At 40.2% G+C, this 23,822-nt stretch overlaps 1 long non-coding RNA gene across 5 annotated transcripts in view; it reads left to right on the top strand.

Moving 5' to 3' along the window:
• Window positions 1-4,504: 4,504 nt before the first annotated feature.
• LOC103349875 (uncharacterized) overlaps window positions 4,505-23,822 on the top strand; it is a 124,899-nt gene continuing 105,581 nt past the window's right edge. The window contains exon 1 of one of the 5 annotated variants that reach the window (XR_016234516.1): window positions 4,505-4,991. This is a non-coding gene — a long non-coding RNA (uncharacterized LOC103349875). The remainder of the gene's footprint in view (window positions 4,992-23,822) is intronic. The other 4 variants (XR_016234514.1, XR_016234515.1, XR_016234512.1 and 1 more) reach the window with 4 other exon arrangements.

Below are 23,822 nucleotides of genomic sequence, written 5' to 3'. Positions count from 1 at the left end.
TTTGCAAATATCTTTCAAAAGAATATTTGTTTGTTTGAAGCTTCTGGTTGATTCAAAACTCATTTTGTTATAATTTCAAAGGAGCTATCATTTTTTATTTTTTACCTTACCTGTGGCACCAAAGATATTAGCATTCCTGTGCAGTGATAGTAATGCCGGGTTTCTAGTGTGAGAAGCATACTTATGCATGATGCAGGTCCTTTCCTTCAGCTCTAGTTGTAGGATTACTTAGCAGTATGGAAACTGCTGTTTAACTATAAACTGATGCAACTCTAAAAGAGGACGGCCCCCTGCCAAAGGGTACGCTCTGCTTTGGTGTCCTCAACATGGTGAACCACACCCATGCTGGTCCAGACTTTTTACTGTAATCTAAATTTCTTTAAAGATATTTATTTATTTGAAAGGTAGAGTTAGAGAGAGAGACAGAGCAATGGGGAGAGACAGAAAGAGAGATCTTCCAACTGCTGATTCACTCCCCAAATGGGTGCAATGACTAGGGCTAAGTCAGGTTGAAATTAGAAGTCAGGTGCTTCTTCTGGGTCTCCCATGTGGGTGCAGGGACCCAAGCACTAGGATCATCATCCACTGCATTCCCAGGCACATTAGCAGGGAGCTGGATAGGAAGAGAAGCAGCCAGGCAATGAACCAGTGCCCATATGGGATGCTGGCTCTGCAGGAGTCATCCAGAAAGGGAGAAGGTAAGAGGGCGGTAGAGAAAATGAGGGAGAGAGGAAAGGAATAGCATTATGTTCTTAGAATTATATCCACAAATCACATTGAATCTGTTAAAAACTAATTAAAACTAAAGTTCAAAAAACAAAAAAGAATAAATGATATAAAGTTTAATACTATTCAACCATTAAAAAGAATGAAATCCTGTCTTCTGCAATAAAATGGATGCAACTGGAGACCATTATGCTTAGTGAAATAAACCAGACCCAAAAAGACAAATATCATATGTTTTTTTAATTGGTTGTAACTAATATATAGAGTAAAAAAATAATAAAAATTGACAATACTGATGTTTCAATGATTCCCTACTAATTTCATGGAAACTTACTATGTGATACAGGCTGTGCTAACTTCAAGAGACAGAGAAATGAACAAAAATATTAGAAACTGCACATGGGTGTTGGGTTGAGTTCCAGCTGCTCCATTTCTGATCCAGTTCCCTGCTAACACACCTGGGAAAGAAGTAGAAGGTTGACCAAGTACTTGGGCCCCTGTACCCATGTGGGAGACTCAGATGAAGCTCCTGGCTTTGGCCCGGCCCAACCCTGGTCCTTGTGGCCATTTGGGGAGTGAACCAGAGAATGAAATATGTCTTTCTTTCTATTATTTTCTCTCTGTAACTCTGCCTTTCAAGCAAATAAATAAAACAACTGCTTTTATGAACCTGTAAAACAACCATTGAGAGGAGTCAAAGCCAAGAATCAAAATCAACTGTTGATTTGCTCCACATATATCTGTATTTTCTGTTTTTCCCCAATGAACTTCTGGTTCCACATGAAAACACTGGCTCTCACCATCTGGGCCCCCTGTCATGTTTGATGCTTTTCCAAACTCTGGTCCAGGCACTCAGAGTTTCACATGCCTTACCACTTTCAGTTTTGCTCTCTTCCTTGTCTTCTGAGTCCTCCATTGCTTCAGGCTGCAACTTCATGCTGGTGACCCTGGCCCCTCAAAACCTGCACATTCTTCTGTTCCCATGTCCTGACAATCTGAGACCCATGCAAAAGTCTTGGGATGTTGCCTGTTTGGCCACAGCTTCTGTGATCAGACTCTGCTTGGAAGTGTTGTGAGAATTTTTATTTTTGTGATCTCAGGAGGGGTAATTATATGGAAAACTTTTGGGAGAGTTTTGCTGAAATATCATGATGGATATTCAAAATTGAAGAGTCAATAACCCAGGATAATAGAATGGCAGAAGAAGATCTGAAAAATGTTTGATTTGTTCTCCTGACGGTTTCATTTCTTAGAAATCAAAAGGGGAACTGCCACCCTAGACTTAATTCTGATGACGAGGGGAAGCTAACTGCTAAAGCGGAAATGACTATATTATATGTAATAGCCAGGGGGAAAACCCTGTATCTAGGAAGAGGCAGAGTTTTGTAATTTTCAAACATAAGATTCTAGAGGGGATCCAAGAAGTCTGAGTGGCTGTCAAAAATAAAATCAAATAAGGCCTGCGCTGTGGCTCACTTGGTTAGTCCTCCTGCGGCGCCGGCATCCCATGTGGGCACTGGGTTCTAGTCTCAGTTGCTCCTCTTCCAGCCCCACTCTCTGCTGTGGCCTGTGAAGGCAGTGGAGCATGGCCCAAGTGCTTGGGCCCCTGCACCTGCGTGGGAGACCAGAAGGAAATACCTGGCTCCTGGCTTTGGATTAGTGCAGCGCTGGCTGTGGTGGCCATTTGGGGAGTGAACCAATGGAGGGAATACTTTTCTCTCTGTATCTCTCTCACTGTCTATAATTTTACCTGTCAAATAAATTAAAAAAAATCAAATCAAATAAACTGAACTGAAATAAAGTTTTGATATTTTTGTGACAAATGATTCTTCTAATCATCTGCAGAAGTATGGAGCTCTCAAGTAAGCGCATATTTCAAAAATATGTGATCCAAAAGCACTGTATAAATCGATGCCTGAAATCTAAAGGGTTGATCACAAGTAGTTGTTTCATCACACAGTACCTTCTCCAATCACCTCTGTTCTGTTTCCCTTATTTGCTCTTTAATACTTCCTCTGGCTTTTGCAACCCTTCCACCTGTGAATTCACCCATGCCTTTTAGCTCCTGTATTTGTTTCTTGGAGGTTGTCTTATTGGATTTCAACCTATTTCAAACCTATATTTGCATGTGGGCTCTTCCTCCCTCATGGCCCAAGTGTACTCCTGGCTCTACACATGGACCACTTTACTTTCTTCTTCCTCTTCCCTGACCCTCCTTCCCAATTATGGTGGTCAAGAGCCTCCCTAGCAAGACTGCAACCTTGGTAGAAGTTAGAATAAACCCTCCCAAAGCTTTCTGTAGTGGTGACTTCTTCCCATCAATTCCTATCGCTCAAGCCCCAGATTTTAAAAGAAATGATGAGAGAGAGAGAGAGAGAGAGAGAGAGAGAGAGAGAGAGAGAGAAAGTTGGATTTTCCTTCTGCTGGTTCACTTCCCGAATGCCTGCAGTAGCAGAGCAAAGTCAGGAGTCTGGGACATCCATGTGGGTGGCCGAGAAACAGGTATTTGAACAGTTAGCTGCTGTCTCCAGCAGGAAGCTGGCTTGGACATTGAGTAGGGACTCAAACGCACACTCTGACATGGTATGTGCTGTTCCAAGGGGCATCTAAACCACTGAGCCATGATCCCACCCCTGCCCCAGATTTTTAACCTTAGCAGAACACTTATTTTATTTTAAAGGTTTATTTATTTACTTGAAAGTCAGAGTTATTTACCTGAAAGTCGAGGCAGAGAGAGAGAGAGGTCTTCCATTTGCTGGTTCACTCCCCAACTGACAGCAATGGCCGGAGCTGTGCCAATCCAAAGCCAGGAGCCAGGAGCTTCCTCTGGGTCGCCCATGTAGGTGCAGGGGCTCAAGGATTTGGGCCATCTTCTACTGCTTTCCCAGGCGATAGCAGAGAGCTGGATCAGAAGTGGAGCAGCCGGGACCTGAACCAGCACCGATATGGGATGCCGGCACTGCAGGCGGTGGCTTTATCTGCTATGCCACAGCGCCAGCCCCAGAACACTTACTTTAAAATTAAAAGTTACTGTTCAGGAGTGAATTCACTCACTTTACAAAGTACAGAGGGATCAGAGTCTCTTTAGGTATCATCTTCTCAAGTGTTTGTTTACAGATCATTAAATATTTAACTTAGTGAGAAACTAAAAGCTGAAATGTTCCAAACCACTGCTGATTAAATAGCAATCTGGAATTAAGATAAGGCAAATCTCAAACGCAAATAACAATAAATTCTAAATGTTCATGTTATCAGAAAATAAGTTAAAATACCTGACTATCTGGCTCGGCAGCCAAGGTCTTGCCTTTTTTGGCATCAGAGAAAAGTGTTGCACCATTTGCTAGGACCTCCCCAGGTTAGGGAATGCCTGCTCCATTCTCACACTGGCTTCGCTTCCTGTGCACTTCCAAGTTCTCATTCCTTCTTTTGTGTCTGGATACAGAAGATTGAAGGAGGAGCTCATTACCAAAGATGAATATTACTAAAGTGGTTAAAATATAATTAGCAAGTCTAAACCTCACCGTGATAAAAAAGCTAAAGACATTAGAAAATGACATTGAAAACTTTAAGTTAGAGAATCAGGAAGAGATAAGGCTTGATGGTGTACAAATGGGTGGTATCTTACTCAATGACTGAGAAAACAGAACAAGTCTACTTTTAATTTCAGCTTTGTCTTCTCTGTCTAGAATGATCTTTAAACTACAAAGAGCAGAGCAAATACAGTTAAAGAAGAACAGAAACCCTAGATAAGGGAAGTGATAGTGAAAAAATGCTTCACTGCCTCAAAGTTGTTCAAGTCTCTGGGTTAACTATATTTAAACAGAATTACAGTGCTTACTAGTGTGACTGTTGGTGCTACTCCTGATAATTTTGGAGGACTGACGAAGAGAGATACACAAATCCTGGGATAGGCAAATGTGCTGTTTATAATTAAAGGGAGAAAGCAGATTTCAGACACTAAATACTTGTGAAATTGAAGTCAAGATCTAGAAAGGCAAGTGATGACTCTGAGTAGCAGCGTGGGTATGGAAAGTAATTGACTTCCTTTTTTACACGTATTTAATTTCTTTTTATGGCAGTTACTAGACAATCTGCCATTATTTTTTTTTGATCCATGTGTTCAATAAACACATACCTATTTAGTATTTACTTGGCTCTGAGGCTGAGTATGGGAGATCAGAGATAATCAGACCCTGCTTCTGACCCTGAGAGTTCCAACTTTATTTGGGAACACACATGGAATTGAGAAAGAGGAACAGCTCTGGGTGAGTAGACAATGAGTTTGGTCTTTGGCTATGATGATTTTGAGTGTCACGGGTCTTCCAAGATGGGATATCTAGTGATCATTTGGAGATATTTGGAGCTTTCTTGGGGAATTTAGGTGGTAGTAAGTAAGACTGTGGTCATGGGTGGGTAGGAATGTGGAGGATTGAAAGGGAAGTGTACCCTAAAGGCATTCGGATCTGGCTGAAAAGCCCATGAGAGTATTTCAGGCATGGAAAGCCAAGACACTGTGGCAAAAAATCTCTGTGAGTGAGATCCCAGTGGAAAGAACAGGTCTTCAAAGTAGGAGGTACCTTTCTCTGAAGGGAGGAGAGAACCTCCACTTTGTTTTTTTTTTTTTTTTTTTTTTTTTTTTTTAACTTTTATTTAATGAATATACGTTTCCAAAGTACGAATAATGGATTACTATGGCTTCCCCCCCATACCGTCCCTCCCACCCACAACCCTCCCCTTTCCCACTCCCTCTCCCCTTCCATTCACATCAAGATTCATTTTCGATTATCTTAATATACAGAAGATCAGCTTAGTATACATTAAGTAAGGCTTTCAACAGTTTGCTCCCACACAGAAACATAAAGTGAAAAATAATAGATGATTTTTTTTAATGATGATGAAATCAGATCAGACCTATTGTCATGTTTAATCCCAGTGAGAGTCAAGTTGGGAGTTGATAGTTTCTTTTCTTTTCTTTTTTTTTTTTTTTTTTTTTTTTTTTTTTTTTTTTTTTTACAGAGGATCAGTTTAGTATGCATTAAGTAAAGATTTCAACAGTTTGCACCCCCATAGAAACACAAAGTGAAATATATTATTTGAGTACTCATTATAGCATTAAATCTCAATGCACAGCACATTAAGGACAGAGATCCTACATGAGGAGTAAGTGCACAGTGACTCCTGTTGTTGACTTTACCAATTGACACTCCTGTCTATGGCATCAGTAATCTCCCTGTGCTCCAGTCATGAGTTTCCAAGGCTATGGAAGCTCCTTGAGTTCTCCGACTCTTATCTTGTTTAGACAAGGTCATAGTCAAAGTGGAGGTTCTCTCCTCCCTTCAGAGAAAGGTACCTCCTTCTTTGAAGACCTGTTCTTTCCACTGAGATCTCACTCACAGAGATCTTTTGCCAGAGTGTCTTGGCTTTCCATGCCTGAAATACTCTCATGGGCTTTTCAGCCAGATCCGAGTGCCTTTAGGGCTGATTCTGAGGCCAGAGTGCTATTTAGGGCATCTGCCCTAAAGAGAACCTCCACTTTGACTATGACCTTGTCTAAACAAGATAAGAGTCGGAGAACTCAAGGGGCTTCCATAGCCTTGGAAACTCATGACTGGAGCATAGGGTGATTACTGATGCCATAAACAGGAGTGTCAATTTGTAAAGTCAACAACAGGAGTCACTGTGCACTTACTCCTCATGTAGGATCTCTATCCTTAATGTGCTGTACATTGAGGCTTAATGCTATAACGAGTACTCAAACAGTATATTTCACTTTGTGTTTCTATGGGGGTGCAAACTGTTGAAATCTTTACTTAATGCATACTAAACTGATCCTCTGTAAAAAAAAAAAAAAAGAAATTATCAATTCCCAACTTGACTCTCACTGGGATTAAACATGACAATAGGTCTGATCTGATTTCATCATCATTTAAAAAAAAATCATCTATTATTTTTCACTTTATGTTTCTGTGTGGGAGCAAACTGTTGAAATCCTTACTTAATGTATACTAAGCTGATCTTCTGTATATTAAGATAATCGAAAATGAATCTTGATGTGAATGGAAGGGGAGAGGGAGTGGGAAAGGGGAGGGTTGTGGGTGGGAGGGACGGTATGGGGGGGAAGCCATTGTAATCCATAAGCCAAACTTTGGAAATTTATATTCATTAAATAAAAGATAAAAAAAAAATATATATCCCTAACCATTTCAAATTCAATCTACTTGACTTATTATTCTTCTTAGGAGTATGTTCTGTTCCCACAATTATGTAAGAAATGCAGTTAATAAAACAGTACTGTTTACTTAAAAATAAAAAAAAACAATAAAAAAAAAAAAGAAAGGGAAGTGTAGGGGAGAGACCCATTCATGGGACTGAGACAGTATTAGCAGGAAGGTGGGAGAAAGACCTTGCAAGGGAAGTGAGACTGTCATGAAGGCAAAAAGCACAGCTGTTACAAAGATGGGACCTGCGAAGTCCTCTATTGTCAAAAATAGATCATAGGGCCGGCGCCGTGGCTCATTTGGCTAATCCTCCACCTGGCGCCAGCACCTCGGGTTCTAGTTCCGGTTGGGGCACCGGGTTCTAGTCCCAGGTGCTCCTCTTCCAGTCCAGCTCTCTGCTGTGGCCCGGGAGTGCAGTGGAGGATGGCCCAAGTGCTTGGGCCCTGCACCCCATGGGAGACCAGGATAAGTACCTGGCTCCTGGCTTTGGATCGGCACAGCGCCAGCCGTTAGGGCCATTAGGGGAGTGAACCAACAGAAGGAAGACCTTTCTCTCTGTCTCTCTCTCACTGTCTATAACTCTCTCCCTGTCTCTCTCTCTCTCACAGTCTAACTTTGCTTGTAAAAAAAAATAGATCATTGACAATTTTAGCAAAGCCAGGTCATTAGAGTGGTCAGGACAGTAGTCAAATGCAGCAAATTGAAGTGCAATGAGATGTGGTAAAGCAGAATAGTGGAAAAACATTTCTTACGGGCTTGGCTATGAAAGTTAGGATGGGACATAGAGGAAGAGTCTGTTTATGACGATAGAGATTTAAGCATTCATAGTAGATTGAGTATTTAAATATAAGTCCCTTTTTAATATTTAGGTGATGGCCGGCACTGCGGCTCAATAGGCTAATCCTCCACCTGCAGCGCCGGCACACTGGGTTCTAGTCCCAGTCTGGCCGCTGGATTCTGTCCCGGTTGCCCCTCTTCTAGTCCAGCTCTCTGCTGTGGCCTGGGAGTGCAGTGGAGGATGGCTCAAGTCCTTGGGCCCTGCGCCTGCATGGGAGACCAGAGGAGGCACCTGGCTCCTGGCTTCGGATCAGTGCGGTGCGCCGGCCAGAGCGGCCATTGGAGGGTGAACCAATGGTAAAGGAAGACCTTTCTCTCTGTCTGTCTCTCTCACTGTCCACTCTGCCTGTAAAAAAAAAAAAAAAAAAGAAAGAAAGAAAAAATATTTAGGTGAGGTACTTGGTACTTTAAATACATTATGTTATTTAACCTCCATGACCATTCACAAAGGAAGGTATTGTCATTGACAGCTTATAGGTCAAAATACTGAAGCTTTGGGAGATGGTAAGTCGTTGCCACACAATGAGAAGAACTCAACAGAGATCCAAATAGACTTCTTTGGCTGCAAAGCTCTGTTTGTGCTCAGTATGCTGAACAGTGGTTCTCAGGTTTTAGCAAGTATGAGAATTCCTGGGAGAGTTTGTGAATTCACAGGTTGCTGGATCCACCAAATTTCTGATTGAGTCACTCTGGAGTCAGGTCTGAGACTGTACATGGCTAACTAGTTTCAGGTGACACTGATGCTACTGGTCTGATGACCACATTTTGGGAACTGCTGGAATTTGTTAGAAAGGAAAATTCTTGGGTCCAAGTCCTTTGTATTTTAACTCACCTCACAGTTGACTGATGCATGCTGAAGTTTGAGAACCAAGATGCTAGGAGGAGGTAGGAAATGAGGCACAGGGCAAAGGTGATGCATTAAGGACCTAGAGGAGATGAGAAGTTTTGGGACTCGTGGCACAGGTGGATCTTGGCAGAAGGAATGATTCTGATTCTCAGTGGAGGAGGAGGATGGGGATGAAGGGTGGAAGAGGGGGCATAGTGAGCATGTGTATATGAGAAAGGACTGAACTGTGGAAAATTGAGAGTGGTGGTATGGCTTTCTGTGTTTGTGTGTTAACAAGACATTTTCTTGCATTTCTCTTTTTTAAAAACATTTACTTATTTATCTGAAAGGTAACAGAGAGATAGAGGGAGATAGTGTGTGTGTGTATGTATGTATGTGTATGTCTTTTACCCCCTGACTCACTTCCCAAATGCCCACATCAACCCGGGCTGAGTCAGGCCAAAGCCAGGAAACCACTGCAAGTCTCCTACGGGATGGCAGCAACTCAAGGACTTGAGCCATCATCAGCTGCCCTCTGGGTGTATTAATAGGATGTTGGTTCAGAAACAAGAGTAGCTGGGACTGGATCCCAGGCACTCTGATATGGGATATATGTGTCTCAAGCAAGGACTTAACCCACTTGTACCATAATACCCACTCCATTGCGGCCTCTATTGTAGGATGGTGAAGAAATGGGACTCAGTGAGATTGTATTAAGTTACTTTGAAGCTGGCTATCTTCTCTCTAAGGAGTATGCCTCAGCATTCTGTCATACTTTTATCAACCAGTAGCAAAAAACAGGAAGCACACTCATCACATCCGAAGATGACATGAAGCTGGGAGCAACAACTAATTACTTGGATGACAGAGTCAAGACTCAGAAAGCTACTGACAGAGTGGGATGATGGGCCAAAAGAAGCAAGATGAAATTTAATGGGTATAAATATAACCTCCTCCATTTAAGCTTTAAAAATATGAAAATTACTAGTAGAGGGGAAATTTCTGAAACTGGAGGCCAAAAGCTCAGGCAGCTCAGCATGTATTAGCATTATGGCTATCTAGTTTAGTCCTTAAGTTTGGATTTGATAACAAGATTATTGCCTTACACCAGTTGTATCCTGGTAAACTACCTCTGGTGACACACCTCTGGATTTGTCCCTGTCCTCAGGCTCCTGAGCTTGCTTTTTTCTGTCTCTAAGTTTCTCTGCAATTAGGGTCAGGCTTTACCCTTACCTGTTTTTCCTGAGCTCACAGTCTTGGCCTGGACTCCAGTGCCACACCTGTCCAGGATACCCGCACCTGATCATGGTTGACTTTCTGTATACTCTCCACACATCTCCAAGTCTTGATGTGTTACCTCTCTGTGATGCACCATGACTGTTAGCAAAATTAACTAGGGTCACTGACATTTGGGAGTACTTCTGATGCCACCTGTGCTTGTCTGATACCACTTCCTCATGTCTTCTGCTGTTCGATCTACCCCAACGGTGCACGAAAAAAAAAAATACAACTGTAGAGAATTTTAACAAAGTTTCATCTTGAATGAGAAAGCTTTAGTTTCAATTTATGTATTATTGCTGACAAAAATATAATCTTGTACCCATATTACCCTGTAAAATTTATGAAGTACTTTCATGTACTTTTTTTTTCATTTAAATTTGACCATAATCCTATAGATAGGTTTTGGAATCTTGGTTTTATAGCCGAGGAAATGGAAGTTGAGAGTGGTGAAATAACTTGCCTGTAGCCATACAGCTACTAATTGGAAGAACCGAGATGAAAATGCAGGTCTTCTGATGCCAGCTACCCTCTCCCAGCTGCACCTGTTCATCAACTTATATACAAACTCATGTTTTCTCTCAATTATTAGCCCTTTCTCCAGAAATATATTATGAGGATGTCAAAGACATAATGGCTCCAGTACATTCAAGCACTGCAAGGCTTTGAGAAGGGACTATTATGTGTAATATATCAGTTTTTCATTATTAAACACATTAGCAACTATATCACTACTTAAAACTTCTAAGTAACTTAAATAGATAATTGTCTTAAGGAAACAGAAATGTAGCTGAGTCAGCGTGGGGACATCATTTCTGTTTCTTTTATCTTTGATTGAGCCCTCATTTGTTCATCCTTAGACTCTTGTGTCAATGACTAGCTGGTGCACCTGGTTGCCTTCACTCTCCAATTCTAGTTCATTCTGTGTCATAGTAGGAAGTGATTCTGTTAAAAATTGCTTGTATTCTTGTAGCACTTTGGATCAAATGCTTACATTGGCTTCCTCTTTCCTGTAGCATTAAGTTTAAACTCCTTCCCTTGGCTCTCAGTGCCCTTTGCAATTTGACCATATCCAACTTGGAAAACAAATTCCTCAGTAGACTTGCCTCTTCTTCTATTTTACCCATGCTGGTTACTCTTCATGTTTCCTGAACTCCTGGGATATAATCTGTTTCTTCACGCATTTTTATTATCTACCAGAGGGAGCACATTGTGCTCAGCACTGCATACTTAAGTGCATATAGTGGCTGATTTAGCTATAAAAGCATTTGCCACCCAAAACAAGTTAACTGCTGTGCAAAGTCAGATTCTTGAGCATGACCTGAGAAATTTTCTTTGAAAGAGCACAGATGTGGAGGTTAAAACCAATAATAATAATAATAATAATAATAATGAAAGAACCCAATGCAGAAGAGGATATTGTTTGAAGTTTATAAAAATTGTGCCATTACAGAGATCATGGAGCTTCTTTATTCTAGATTTTGCAGGGATATGAAGTCAATTATTTTAGGTAAGAAATATAGTATAGTAGAAAGAACAGGGGTTTGGTATTAAAACATCATGTCTAAAATTTAATAATCTGTTATTGGATCGATTTTTGCCTCCCCAAACACTCGTTGATATCATCTCTGGAGTTGGAATAATGATACTTACTTAGATGTTCAGTTGTTGAAAGGAGTAGCGAGTGGAGGGAATTACCCATGTGTGTACAATATTCACCAATAGTGTGTTGCTTAATCAAGACAACTGTTATTGTAAGGAAATGCACTTCAAAATGTTCACGGAAAAATAGACTTCAAATATAAAAATAAGAAAAAATCCTTTACTTTTCAACATAAAGCTTCATCAACATACTTTTGTAAGTGATGATATCAGCTAACTGTGCATACCTAAAAACTGAGGGTTCTGGGAACTGAGCCATGCTGATTTTTATCACAACTAACTGAAGAAAAATGGATCTTCTTTTTTTATTTTCTTTTTTTAATTTTATTTAAGGTATACAGGATTCATGCATTTCATATATTCAGATTTAGGAACATAGTGATACTTCCTACCCTACCTTCCCACCTGCTCACACTCCCACCCTTCCTCCTCCTCCCTCTCCCCTTCCCACTCTTAATTTTTTTTAAAGATTATTTACTTATTTGATAGGCAGACAGTGAGAGAGAAAGAGAGAGAGAGAGAAAGTGAGAGAGAGAGAGAGAGAGAGAGAGAGGTCTTCCTTCTATTGGTTCACTCTCCAAATGGCTGCGATGGACGGAGCTGTGCCGATCCGAAGCCAGGAGCCAGGTGCCTCTTCCCGGTTTCCCACATGGGTGCAGGGTCCAAGCACCTGGGCCATCCTCCACTGCTTTCCCAGGCCACAGCAGAGAGCTGGACTGGAAGAGGAGCAACCGGGACTAGAACTGGCACCCATATGGGATGCCGGCACTGCAGGCGGAGGATTAATCTAGTGCGCCAGGGTGCCGGCCCCATCCCACTTTTAATTTTTTACAAAGGTGTACTTTCAGTTTACTTAATGATCATAAAGTTAACCCTACACTAAATAAAAGAGTTCAACAAATAGTATGAAGAAAAAAAAAAAAACAACTGTTCCTCAGCAGAAGAGACAGGGCTATAAACAATCATCTCAGAATGTCCATTCTACTCCAATACATTACAGTTTAGGCACTCTATCAGTTACCTTGGGTCAGGGAAAACATGATATGTTTTTTCAGGACTGACTTATTTCACTAAGTATAATGGTTTCCAATTACATCCATTTTGTTGCAAATGACAAGATTGCACTTTTTTTTTTTATTTTTATTTTTTTTACAGCTGAGAGTATTCCATAGTGTATATATAACATAATTTCTTTATCCAGTGAATAGCTGATGGACATCTGGGTTGATTCCATATCTTAGCTATTGTGAATTGTGTTGCAATGAACATGGGGGTACAGATAATTCTTTCATTTGCTGATTTCTTTTGGTTTGGGTAAATTCCAAGGAGTGGGATGACTGGGTCATATTCAGATTTTTGAGGTGTCTCCACACTGTCTTCCACAATGGCTGCACCAGTTTACATTCCCACCAACAGTGGATTAGGGTACATTTTTCCCTATATCCTCACCAGCATTTGTTGTTTATTGATTTATGTATGACAGCCATTCTCACTGGGGTGAGGTGAAACCTCATTGTCCTTTTGATTTGCGTTTCCCTGATGGCTTGTGATCCTGAGCATTTTTTCAAGCGTCTGTTGGGCATTTGAATTTCCTCTCTTGAAAAATATCTGTTTAAGCCCCTTCCTTTTAAACTGATGTGGATGGCCTGTCACTACAGGCATCGTGTTCATCATCATCTTGTTCCTTCTAAAAATGACTTATCTACTTGTAAACTGTCGGTTTCTTTGGTGCAATTCCCTTATAAACTTTGGGTAAAGCACTTATGATTTTACCACTCTTCCATCCCAGGTTCATCATAAGTTTGATGCTCTTATTTCATTTTTAGCATCTGTGTTGGTCATATAGGAGCTATTTTCTAACTGATGCCTTATCCTTTTTATTGCTCAGACTAGAGCCTTTTTAGAGATATTATAATAAAACAAATTCATTTTTCTGCAAAAAATTTTTGAAATCCACACATTGTTTTTCATAATAAACATTTTCCATGAATTTTCTGAAGACCCCTCATACAATTTCAGATGTTGTGGTATTTGAGAATTCAAATCCGCAGCTATTTAATCTTGTTTTTCCTTTAAGAAATATTATATAAAACAAATGACTCCCAAAATAAACACACATGGCCATTGCCTTCAAAACCCACATTCTGGCCTTTCTTTGGGAGTTCTAAGTCCTTTCCCTTAGGCAACAAGGAAGAGACCAAAGAAAGGGATTTTCCTTAATATGGGCAAATCTTTAATCTGCTAAATACACTACCCTTCCACCTTCAGTGCGGTTCTCCTTGGGCCGATGTGAGGTGAACAGGGGCAGGGCAGTGGAAGTCTCCTGGCCTGGGTGAGAGAGCTTCTAGCTTCCCTAGACCCTGCTGGTATTAACTTTTTCACAAACTTAAATTGCATAATTTTCCTTTGATTTCAAGGAAGAAATAATCAGCCTTTCTTGGGAACAGAACTTCAAACAATTTCATGTGGAATCTGTTAATCCCGTTTTTATTTATTTGAAAGCAGAATTATAGAGAGGAACCACACACATTCACATACACACACACAGAGAGAGAGAGAGAGAGAGAGAGAGAGGCCGGCGCCGTGGCTCACTAGGCTAATCCTCTGCCTACGGCGCCGGCACCCCGGGTTCTAGTCCTGGTTGAGGCACCGGTTCTGTCCCGGTTGCTCCTCTTCCAGTCCAGCTCTCTGCTGTGGCCTGGGAAGGCAGTGGAGGATGGCCCAAGTGCTTGGGCCCAGCACCCACATGGGAGACCAGGAGGAAGCACCTGGCTCCTGGCTTCGGATCATAGCGACCACTTGGGGGGTGAACCAACAGAAAAAGGAAGACCTTTCTCTCTGTCTCTCTCTCTCTCTAACTCTGCATGTAAAAAGATAGAGAGAGAGAGATAGAGAGAGAGAGAGAGAGAATCTTCCATCCATTGGTTCACTTCCCAAATGGCCGCAATGGCTGGGACAGGGCCAGACTGAAGCTAGGAGTCTGGAACTCCATCTTAGCCTCCCGCATGTGTGCAGGGGCCCAGATACTTGGGCCACCTTCTGCTGCTTTCCCAGGTGCATTACCAGGCACTGGATCTGAATGGAGCTGCAGAGACTTGAACTGGTGCTCAAATTGGATGCCAGTGTCACAGGTGGTGACTTAACCCACTGCCCCACAACACTGGCCCTGGAATCTGTTTATCTTTGAAGAATTATTGATTTGTAGATTAAAAATAATAATTTTGGGTCATAGTTATATAAAAATTTTAAAAATAAACTTTATATCCTTTTTAAGAGGACATTGTAATTGCTTAATTCTTGCAAAAATTAGAATATACTACTTATTGAATAAAACAATTGGAAATTATATGTTACAGCCTCTTTGAGAAAGAGTGAAAGGAATGAGAGAAGAAGTGAGAAAACAAGGAGACAAGGTAATGGAGAAAAGAAAGAAGTTGGGAGGGAAGAAAAAGAAGGAGAAAGAATGGAGGCCTAGAAGAGAGAGATGAGATTTGGTGGACAGGAGTGCTGGCCTGTGGGGCACAAGTGGGCAGAGTGCAGGCTGATATCTTCTTCTGCATTTTCTGTTTTAGGCAGGTTGCACTCCAACCATAAAGTGTTGTTTCTTGGCAGTTGGACTGCTGTACAGAGAACACTTCTTGTTGTGTGTAGAAACACTTTTAGCTCTTTTCTTCATCCTTGTCCACAGGTCCTAAGGTCACTGTCATATCTTTCTGACCCTTCATTCCATCATAATTTTGTCCCATTGACACCAAGGCAAGCCACCCCGGTGAAGTGCCAAAACCAGACGGCTTCTCCAGGAGACAGTTACAAGGCACATCTGCCATAGGGGAGGGTGCTGAGGTGGAGGGCGGGGTTTGTCTGGAGTACTGTGTGCTCTCTGAGGTATGGAGACTACTGGGTTTGATGAACCTTCTTGCAGCATATTAGATGTTCAACTGACAATTTTAGGGAAATTCTATGGACCCAATTAAATTAGCACAGGCTTCATCTGGCTGAGAGGTTCCACAGCCTGTCCAAGATCAGTAAGTGCACAAGTCTTTCCTGAAGTGTCAGGCTGTTCCTGGGAGCACAATGAATGGGCAGATGGCAGAGAAATTCCTGAGCCCAGAGTGGAAATCCTAGATCTGTTGCCACTATTTTGCAGCAAGACTTGGAGAAAGTGGTTTTAAATTATTCATGGCCTTGGGTTTTTTTCTTAAATTCCTTTATCTGATTAGAAAACTGGACTAGGTTATTTCTAAAATTCTGTTCAACTGTAGAATTCTATGAGATTTGATAAGTTGATTTCTTCTTTCTTACTGTAATCATTTTGGTGATACTCTATGAAGTGATTGCTTAGTCTTACTGACATCCGGGTAGAGAGAGTTCATTGTAATATGTTAACTGAGAAGACTTTCCTGCCCCATGACAGGCTAGAAAGAGCAGAGGAAGTCATAGGTCTAGAGAGAAGAGCAAAAGAAGGTGTGACTGTGACCTGCATGAAAGTGACCTGTGGGGTCTGCTGACCAAAGACCCCAGGAAATGAATGCAGGGCATTTCAGCTGGTACTCAGATGACTAGACAACATCCCAAGGGGAGAGACCTGCATTGAAAGGAATTTGAAAGCCAGCACTAGAATAAATGGGAGAATTCAAAACAGATGTAAAGTTATAGGAAAACAAAGGAAAGTGCATTGCTTTACATTCAACTTTGGGGCTTAAGAATTTGAATCCTCAATGTAATAAGTAAACATTATTAGACAACTTCCTTAAATGCACCTGTAGTCAATTGAATGACAACCCTCCAAAACATAGCTGTGTTGGGTCCACACAACACATCCCTGGACCCTGTGATGTTAATCTACTTGGGAAAAAGGGTCTTTTCAGATGTAATTAAGTTAAGAATTTAAAGGTATGGGAGATCATCCTGATTGTGTGGGCCCAATGTTCGAAGACCAAGCCTCCTTAGGAAGGGCATATGTAGGCAAGAAAGAGAAAATAGTGTCCTTGTGAAGGCACAAGTGTAAATGGCTACAAGTCCAGAAATGCAGAGATCTGGCTGAAGCTGGAATAAACAAGGGTTAGAATCTCTCCTTGAACTGCTGGAGGATGTGTGCCCCTACTGACATCTTAATTTTGGATTTCTGGTTTCTAGAACTGTGAAGGAATAGATTTCTGTTGTGTTAAGCAACCAAGTTTGTGTTAATATGTTTCAGCAGCCATAAGAAACTAATACAATGCCCAAATTCGTTTCCATAAAGATTTGTCTCTCTGAACAACCCTGTGCAAACACTCTTTGTTATACCCAAAGGTGAATGTTCTTCACATATTTGAAGGTTGACTTAGAATGACAGAATTTTAAAATAATGCAAGGTCTTTGAGATGGTCCAGTTAGTTTCCACATGAGGAAATTGAGGTCCTTGGTTTCAGGTGGGCAAACATGTCCTGCCCAGACAAAGAGGGGGATCTGTCGTCTGTGCTTCCAGGTCAGTGTTCTTTAGTCTGCCCTATGCTGCCTTCTTGTAAGGGCAAAGCTGTGCCTCACATTGCCATTCCATACAATCATCTGCCAATTACATGTTCACCACAAGCTATGGGCACTGATTGAGGTGCTAAATATATGATAAAGATGTATTCTTTTGTTTTTAGTCTATTTTAATATATGTAGGTGGTAGGGATGCTAGAAATAGGAGAAAGCTTAAAACAATTTTTTTTTGACGGGCAGAGTGGACAGTGAGAGAGAGACAAGAGAGAAAGGTTTTCCTTTTTCATTGGTTCACCCTCCAAAGGCCGCTATGGCCGGTGCGCTGTGGCCGGCGCACCACGCTGATCCGAAGCCAGGAGCCAGGATCCAGGTGCTTTTTCCTGGTCTCCCATGGGGTGCAGGGCCCAAGGACCTGAGCCATCCTCCACTGCCCTCCTGGGCCACAGCAGAGAGTTGGACAGGAAGAGGAGCAACCGGGACAGAATCCGGTGCCCCGACCAGGACTAGAACCCGGGGTGCCGGCACCGCAGGCGGAGGATTAGCCTAGTGAGCCGTGGCGCCGGCTTCAAAACAAATTTTTAAACGGAATGAAAAGCCATCTAAATCCAAGCACAGTTACCTACCTAGAGTAGGTGCTCAGATATTTGTTTATTACTACTATTAAGTTATTTCTTCATAAACTATTTTCTGAAAACTCCAAGATCCTTTTCAAGTGTAAGAAGTAAATTCTACAGCTCCCAAATCCTAACAACATTTCCTTGATGACTGACTGATTTCTTAAGAATGATTTCTTTAAAAATAATATTTATATTACACCTTAAAAATGTAGCACTGGCATTTTAAAGTCCAAAGACAGATGTAGCCTCTTTGGACTCACCCTTCATAACAACAATGATTAAGTTATCAATGTAGAAATTATGCCACACGCATGCTTGGTAAAGTAATATCCTTAACCAGATTGCAAACCAGTTGGAAATAGTCTGAATCATATGTTCCTAGGATGTACTGAATTTTAAGTCTTCTATGGTGATTAAATATTATCTCATATGTTATGTTTTATATCATGGTCATTTTTAACAGACTTCAATTGTGTGGGGTCTTGCTAACTAAATAGAAAACATTTCAGCTTTCTTAATACCACATCTAATAAAATTGTCATTTAACCTATTTATATGTGTCATTAACGCACTTCACAGTTTATTTTTGTTTTATAGCAGAGTTATCTTAGTATTCCTAGTAACAGTTGAGTCCACTGAAAGGCCATTAAAATGACTTAGACAAGGAAACTGACTATATTTCTTTTGTAGACAAATAATGAGATACCAGGAACACTAAAGGCAAAGATCCAGGCTGTAAATGCATAACTACCAAATGCCTAAATGAAAATTGAATATCAAGTTAATTTCCAGTTACCCAAATGCTTGCTAGCTTTTGGACAATATTATGTTTAATAGAATTTTAAAATGTTCTATTAAAAGCCTTTCTATTTTATAGACTGAGTATCATGAAAGCAAATCATTAAGTTTTGTCTGTGTGACTTTGGTTACTTATTCTCTTTGTGTCTCAGTTTCCCTATTTTTTAAAAAGGATTTATTATTGTATTCAAAAGGCAAATATACAGAGAGAGAAAGAGGGAGTAATCTTCCATCTGCTGGTTCATCCCCCAAATGGCCTTTCTTCCAAGAAGAAAAAGAGGAACAGTATCTGGATGAACTTCCTGCACTGGGCTGAAATAGAGAGAGTGACAACACCATTAAATCAGGAAGTGTTCCAGAAAAATAATTCCATGACTGGTTATGAAAGAGCAGTTGTGGCAGAACATGCTGCTGTGAGAGCAGCTAGAAAATCTGGGTAAATCTATTTTATAGACTGTGAGAATGCTGTGAACAAAAATCATCAGTTTTATGGTACTGGATAGTCATCCGGGTGGTCAAGAATTGGGCAGCAGAGCACAGAAAGAAGGGAAATAAACTGAGGCGAGCACAATGTTAGAAGCCAAAAAGAAAGTGGTAATGGAGAGGTCATGACACCAGCAGAACTTAAGGAGTTGCATAAGGATGCAAATAAAAACTTAGAATATTTACTACTATAGCGGAGTTTGAAAGCTCAAGATCCCAGAGAGAAGCAGTGCACAGAGAGACCAGAACTTGAGACACTTCTGATTAAATTGAGCAGGGCAAGAAGTTAAGCAATTAAGGAGAAACAGACAAGCAAAAAACCAGAGGAACATACAGCCTCATATTGTGGAGTGACAAAAAATTGGAGTGCAGTATTGACAAGGAGAAGGGCCCTAAGGTACAAATCTGGATATTGGAGTTTTAAATACAGACTCTAAAACAGCTGAGGGTAAAATATTCGGAAAAATAGATGACAAAATGGAGAATTTCACTGTAGAAAAGGAATTCTGTCAAAAGTCAAGTGGAAATTCTCAGACAAGAAATATAATATCAAACATGCAAGAAATATTAATAGAGATGTATTTCAGCAGAGATGGGATATGGCTGAAGAGAGAGTGACGAGGCCGAAATAGAAAGGTTTTTGGCAGAAAATGGTTAAAAGTAAAAATGGTGAAAAGCATAGAAATGTGTGTAAGAAAGTTATAGGACATGGCTTACCGTATGTATTGTTGGTGTCCTAGCAGGGTAGTAGAGAGAGAGTAGAAGCAATACAGACTTCAACAGAAGAAGCATTAATGACTAAGAAAATTAAAAAAAAAAAAAATGAAAGACATCAAGTCACAAAATCAAAAACACTCAGCCCAAAGCAGGATAGGTACAAAGAAACCACAGATAGATGCATCACGAGAAAGCTGTCAAAAACCAGAGATAGAGAAAATAATGTTAACATCCAGAGGAGAGGAAGCACATTATCTTCAAAAGAGTAATTACATCACTGACAGCTGGCTTCTTAACAGAAGCATCAGAAGCTGGGAGAAAACACCTGCCAACTTCGAATTCTTTACCCGCAGAAATATCCTTCATAAGTGGAGATGAAATAAAGATATTTCCAAAGTAAAGGAAATCATTTCACCAGCAGGGAAAAAAAACCCAAAAGAAATATGTAGTAACTACAGAGAGTTTTCCAAGGCAGAAGGAATCCCAGCACAAACAAAACAAAAACAAATGTAAAAGGGAGGAATGGTAACAGAAATTGTAAATATAGCCAATTCTGTTTTAATATTTCTAAAAATCACCAAACTGTGCAAACCATGTAATGAAAACCAGCAGCCTTACAGGGAAAATGGGGTTAGGTACACAGCACACAAACATTTCATTGCTGACATGCACAAAAACTAGTTAGAAACCTAGTAAAAATGGAGAAGTTGACACTTGTTTAATGCCAAAACAAAAATACACAAATTGTACCATAAAATAGCATTTTACTTTAAAAAAGCCTGGAATTCTTTTGTGGGAAGGGGTGTCAGAAGGGTTTCCTCTAGCAAATCATTGTGAAGCAGTGAAAGAAGTTTCTCTGATGTTGGACAGAAAGTTTTAGTACCAGATGTTCATGGGCGTGGCTCATACCACACAGGGAGGGCTGATAGCTGACAGATGTCTGAGATGACTGCCTGTGTGTGTTTTGCATATTTCTATGTTGTTCAGTTAAACTGAGGGTAGATTTGCATTCACCTGCATTTCTTATGATGAAATTGAGCAAAAGCAAATGCAAAATTTACATTATATGAAAATCGTTCTCTAGTATATCAATTGAAATGGAACAAATTCACATTTTTCAAAGAAAGCAATATGGAGTATCTGACATATGCATAAAAACCTAAATAAATATTAATGACACAGAACCATAAGACTGAATTTTATGACAATATGATCATAAAAAATTAGAGGAAGCAAATGATACATTGTTTTATATAAAATAAGGCCTAGGAAATGAAACTAGTACCGATTTATATTAGATTCTAATAACCCAAATGCATGCTATAATCTCTAGGAATAAATGAAGTTATAGGGTAGAAGCTAACAGAGGCTAATAAGTGAAATTATATGAATGAAAAAAAAAACCTGATTAAATCCAAAGAAAAGCAAGAAATGAAAGACTAGAAAAAAACAGATGTAACCCAGAAAATGATCGCTATAAGCTTAAACACATCAGTAACCATAGCAATGAAAGGGATCTAGATACTCCAATCACAGGACAGAGACTGTCAGACTGTATTATAAAAACCGCCATCATAAGAGATGTAACTGAGCTACAAGGATGCACAAAGAAAGACTGCGAATAAAAGAATCAAGATGACATATTAAGGGCATTATTTTTCTATTGGTGTTCTAATAAGCTGTCCAAAACACGAGTCAAAACAACATAAATTTATAGTCTTACAATTCTTCAGACAAAAACTTTGAAATGGATTTTAAAGGCCTAAAGTAGAACTATGTTCCATTTAGAAGCTCTAGGAGAGAATCCCTTCTTGCCTTTTGCAGCTTCTATAGGTGGCCTGCATTTTTTGGTCTGTGGCCCTATTTCGGCTATAAGTCACCCCCACCTTGGCTTCTCGTCATTTTCCTTTTTCTGATATTTCTATTCACCATATAGTGTCAATGCCCTCAACGTTGACACTCATATTGTTTTTTTTTTCTTTTTTTTTTTATCTTTTATTTAATGAATATAAATTTCCAAAGTACGACTCATGGGTTACAATGGCTTCCCCCCCCCATACCGTCCCTCCCACCCACAACCCTCCCCTTTCCCACTCCCTCTCCCCTTCCATTCACATCAAGATTCATTTTCGATTATCTTAATATACAGAAGATCAGCTTAGTATACCTTAAGTAAGGATTTCAACAGTTTGCTCCCACACAGAAACATAAAGTGAAAAATAATTGTTTTCAAATGCATATGAAACTAACTAAAATTGAATGTATGGTATGACATAAAGCTACAACATATTGAAGGACTTATTTCATTGAGAGTACAGCATTTGATCACATTGTAATTAAACATGAAATCAATATAAGTCCAATAAAAATCTCCCAAATATTTGGAAACAGTACCTGTCTAAAGGAGGAAATAACAATAACAATCAAAAATACTTTGAGGTGAATAATTCTGAAAATATAATATGTTAAAATTTGTGTTTTGGTGGGGGTCAGCATTGTGACATAGCAGGTAAATCCCCTGCCTGTGACACCAGCATTGTATATGGGTGCCTATTTGGGTCCCAGATGCTCCACTTCCTAAGAAAGCAGCAGAAAATGGCCCAAGTCCCTGGGCTGCTGCACCTATGTTGTCTAAAGAATTGTAAGAGAATAAGTTTGTGTTGTTTTGACTCATGTTTTGGATGGTTTATTAGAATACTGATAGACGCTGAAGAAGCTCCTGGCTCCTGGCTTTGGCCTGGCCCACCCCCGACAGTTGTGGCCATTTTGAAAGTGAACCAGCAGATGGAAGATCTCTGGTCCTCCCTCTCTCTCTCTCTAACTCTGCCTTTTGATAAGTAAAACATAAATCTTTTAGAAGAAGTTACAAAATGAAAAGGAATTAAAAATAAAATAGATTAAACTAGATAAGACTAGAAATTAGTAAATAAAATATAGAAAAATCACCAGTCAAAATACAGTTTTTTGAAACATTAGTAAACTTGATAAACCAATTTTTTTTTTTTGACAGGCAGAGTGGATAGTGAGAGAGAGAGAGAGAAAGGTCTTCCTATTTGCCGTTGGTTCACCCTCCAATGGCCGCCACAGCTGGCGCGCTGCAGCCGGCACACTGCGCTGATCCAAAGGCAGGAGCCAGTTGCTCATCCTGGTCTCCCATGGGGTGCAGGGCCCAAGCACTTGGGCCATCCTCCACTGCCTTCCCGGGCCACAGCAGAGAGCTGGCCTGGAAGAGGGGCAACCGGGACAGAATCCGGTGCCCCGACTGGGACTAGAACCTGGTGTGCTGGCGCCGCTAGGTGGAGGATTAGCCTATTGAGCCGCGGCACTGGCGATAAACCACTTTTAATATTATCAAGCAAAAAAGAGGATATAGATGATTAAAACTAGGCATGAAAGGACATAAAGATATTTCTGAGGATATTTATAAGATAGTGAAACGGTATCATGTTGTCAATATATTTGATAGTATGGATGAAATTTAGATTCAAAATTTTGCTAAAGATTGCACCAAATAGATGAAAATATTAATAGTCTCATATCTATTTATACATAAATATCTTCCCAAAGAAAAATATCCAGGCCCAGAGATTTCATTAATGAAACTGAAACATTTAAAATAAAGAACAAAAATATCACATAATCACTTCAACAGATGAAGAATAAAAAATATCAAAAGTATCAAAAGAAATGAAATCCTGTCTTTTGCAACAAAAGTAAATGGAGACTTGCTCCATGTCAGTGGAAAACAAGTTTTGGTATCACAAACATGTTGAATTCTCATGTGACATTAACCAATTTTCAATTGGTCTTTGAGTTTAATGAAAACCTAATAGATGACAATGCAGACATAGCATTGAAGAAAGACAACAATGGTTACTTCAATAAATGGAATGTTTTTTGGCTTTTCATATGGAAAAAAAGTGAATCTTAGTCTTTGCCACATCACACAAAAATCAAATTCACACATACTGCGTATCTAAAGGTAAAACATAAAACCATGTAATGCCAGTGTTGAGGAACAGAGACATAGGTACCAATTGGGACACTGGTCTCCCATATGGCTGCTGAATTGAGTCCTGGCTGCTCCATTTCAATCCAGCACCCTGCTATTGTGGCAGAGAAAGCAGCAGAAGATGATGTAAGTCCTTGAGCCCCTGCATCCATGTGGGAGACCTGGATGGAACTCCAGGTCTT

This window comes from Oryctolagus cuniculus, chromosome 5 (genome assembly GCF_051225735.1).
Source record: "Oryctolagus cuniculus isolate XC-2025 breed Fujian yellow rabbit chromosome 5, ASM5122573v1, whole genome shotgun sequence".
NCBI lineage: Eukaryota > Metazoa > Chordata > Mammalia > Lagomorpha > Leporidae > Oryctolagus > Oryctolagus cuniculus.
This window is presented reverse-complemented; position numbering and strand designations above follow the sequence as displayed.